The following is a 3,302-nucleotide window of genomic DNA, read 5'->3' as shown; positions in this document are numbered from 1 at the left end:
CTGGGCTCAAGTGATCCTCTTGCCTCAGTTTCCCAAGTAGCTGGGACTACAGGCGCACGGCCGACACATCCTAATTTTTGTATTTTTCATAGAGATGAGGTTTTACCATGTTGCTCAGGCTGGTCTCAAACTCCTGGGCTCAAGGGCCTGCCTCGGCCTGAGTGACGAAGGGACTTCGGGGTTTTACCGTGTTGCCCAGGCTGGTCTCAAGCTCCTGCCTCAGGAAATCCGCCCACCTGGGCCTCCCAAAGTGTTAGGATTACAGGCGTGGGCCACCACACCCAGCCACATATACTAAAACATTATACAGAGGTCAGCATGGCCCCTTAGCAAGGATGACATGCAAATTCGTGAAGCTTTCCATATTTTTGTGATTATTATACGTTGCATGACTGTATCAAAATATCTTGTAACACATAAATATATACACTTACTACGTACCCAGAAAAATTAAAAATGCATTTTTTTCTTTTTTGAGACAGAGTCTGGCTCTGTCGCCCAGGCTGGAGTGCAATAGCGCAATCCTGGCTCACTGCAACCTCCACCTCCCAGGTTCAAGTGATTCTCCTGCCTCAGCCTCCTGAGTAGCTGGGATTACAGGTGTGCGCCACCACACCTGGCTAAGGTTTTTTTTTTTTTTTTTTTTTTTTTTTTTTTTTTTTTGAGATGGAGTCTCTCACTCTTGCCCAGGCTAGAGTGCAGTGGCGCCATCTCGGCTCACTGCAAGCTCCACCTCCCGGGTTCACGCCATTCTCCTGCCTCAGCCTCCCGAGTAGCTGGGACTACAGGAGCACCCGCCACCATGCCCGGCTAATTTTTTGTATTTTTAGTAGAGACGGGGTTTCACTGTGTTAGCCAGGATGGTCTTGATCTCCTGACCTTGTGATCCGCCTGCCTCGGCCTCCCAAAGTGTTGGGATTACAGGCGTGAGCCACCGCACCTAGCAATTTTTGTATTTTTATAATAGAGACAGGGTTTCATCATGTTGCCCAGGCTGGTCTCGAACTCCTGACCTCAGGTGATCTGCCTACTTCAGCCTCTCAAAGTGTTGAGATTACAGGCAGAGACACCACGCCCGGCCCTTGGAATTCTTTGTCATTAGCTTCTGTAATTGTCCTCTTTCATAGTCCAATGTAAGCTCCAGGATGGCTGGGGTTTGTTTTGTGTACCTCTGTATCCCCAGCCACTAAGTGCAGTGCCTGACACTGTGGATGAAGTCAACAGTGGTTGAAAGAATCAAAGGCAGCTCAGAAACTGCATCAAGTGAGGGAAGAGGGAGGTTTCTGACTTGAGTGCTGATGACACAGAGATGGAAACCTTGGGGGAAGTGGGGCATCAGATCTCGAAGATGACTTAATTTGGGATATCTGAGGTGCTTGGGGAGAGATCTAGGAGAGGTGGGATAGGCATGTCTAGAAAATATTTAACTCTACTGGGCACGGTGGCTCAGCCTGTAATCCCGGCATTTTGGGAGGCTGAGGCAGGCGGATCACCTGAGGTCAGGAGTTCGAGACGAGGCTGGCCAACATTTAGTGTGACCCCTGTCTCTACTAAAAATACAAAAAATTAGCCAGGCATGGTGGTGCATGCCTGTAATCCCAGCTACTTACTTGCAAGGCTGAGACAGGAGAATCGCTTGAATCCGGGAGGCGCAGGTTGCAGTGACCTGAGATTGTGCCATTGCACTCCAGCCTGGACAACAGAGCAAGACTCTGTCTTAAAAAAGAGAGAGAGAGAGAGAAAGAAAATATTTCACTGAGAGTCACTCTGAAATGCCTATAGGGGCCAGAGAGGTAGCCTGAATCGTGACGGTGGTCTACTCCAAGACAACAGAGTGGAGAGGACAGTGGCAATCTGGTGAGATTATGCCCTATTTCAAAGGAAACCCTTGGGGGTAATTACGCAGGTCTAGTGACCACAGATTTTTGGATTTTTCAAGAGAAGCTGAAAACAAGAACTTCCATGTGAAATCTTGTCTGCAAGCCAACTTTCACCTTCTGGTCACCTGTTTCTGATTTCTGTGGGAGCAATCTAGACTTGAGCCTTCCCTAGACGTCCTGGATATGTGTGGTGGTGGCAGGGAATGTTGGCTGCATCTTTCCTAAGGCAACAGGTACATTTATGGGCCAGGCACAGTGGCTCACGCCTGTAATTCCAGTGCTTTCAGAAGTTGAGGCAGGAGGATTGCTTGGGACCAGGAATTTGAGACCAGCTTGGACAACAAGACAAGAACCCTGTCTCTACAAAAATTTAAAACTAGCCAAATGTGGTGGCACAGGCTTGTAGTTCCAGCTACTCAGGAGGCTGAGGCAAGAGGATCACTTGGGAATAGGAGTTCGAGGCTGAAGTGATCTGTGATTGATTGCACCACTGTACTCTAGCCGGGGCAACAGACCAGCTGTTGTTTTGCTCAAAAGCAAAACAAGTCTGGGTGTGGTGGCTCACACCTGTAATCCCAGGACTTTGGGAGGCCGAGGGGGTAGATGGCTTGAGTCCAGGAGTTTGAGACCAGCCTGGGCAACATGGCAAAATCCTGTTTCTACAAAAAATACAAAAATTAGCTGGGCATGGTGGTGCATGCCTATAGTCCCAGCTACTCGGGAGGCTGAGGCGGGAGGACTGCTTGAGCCCAGGAGGTGGAGGTTGCAGTGAGCTGAAATCATACTACCACACTCTAGCCTGGGTGACAGAGTGAGACCCTGTCTCAAAAAAGAAAAAAAGCAGGCATACTTAGAATAAGGCCACTCAGTTAATTCTATAGGAGCTCAGGTAGGCACCAGCCCTGGCAGCCCAGTTTAGTAGTGACTTGCTTTTTTTTTTTTTTAGACAGAGTCTCGCCCTGTCACCCAGGCTGGAGTGCAGTGGCACGATCTCAGCTCACTGCAACCTCCACCTCCCGGATTCAAGTGATTCTCCCGCCTCAGCCTCCTGAGTAGCTGGGACTACAGGAGTCAGCCACCATGCCCAGCTTTTTGTGTTCTGTAGTAGAGACGGGGTTTCACCATGTTGACCAGGCTGATCTTGAACTCCTGACCTCAGGGATGTACCCATCTTGGCTTCCCAAAGTTCTGGGATTACAGGCGTGAACCACCACGCCTGGCCTTCGTGTTTGTGTCACATTTTGTTAATTCTCACATTATCTCAAACTTTTCCATTATTGTATCTGTTATAGTGATCTGTGATCTTTGATGTTACTATTGTAATTGCTTTGGGGTGCCACAAACAGTGCCCATGTAAGAGGGCGAACTCAATCAATAAATGTGCGTTAACTGTTCTCTCTCTCTGCTTGGGCCTCCCTCTTC

At 48.8% G+C, this 3,302-nt stretch overlaps 1 non-coding gene across 1 annotated transcript; it reads left to right on the top strand.

The window, feature by feature from the left end:
• The first annotated feature begins 267 nt into the window (after positions 1–267).
• Positions 268–370, top strand: LOC112129529 (U6 spliceosomal RNA). The gene has a single exon (XR_002911917.1). It is a non-coding gene; the product is annotated as a U6 spliceosomal RNA (small nuclear RNA).
• The last annotated feature ends 2,932 nt before the right edge of the window (positions 371–3,302 follow it).

The sequence above is a fragment of the Pongo abelii genome, chromosome 18, assembly GCF_028885655.2.
Source record: "Pongo abelii isolate AG06213 chromosome 18, NHGRI_mPonAbe1-v2.0_pri, whole genome shotgun sequence".
NCBI classification, from domain to species: domain Eukaryota; kingdom Metazoa; phylum Chordata; class Mammalia; order Primates; family Hominidae; genus Pongo; species Pongo abelii.
Note: the sequence above shows the minus strand (reverse complement) of the source record. Positions and strands in the feature narration are given on the sequence as shown.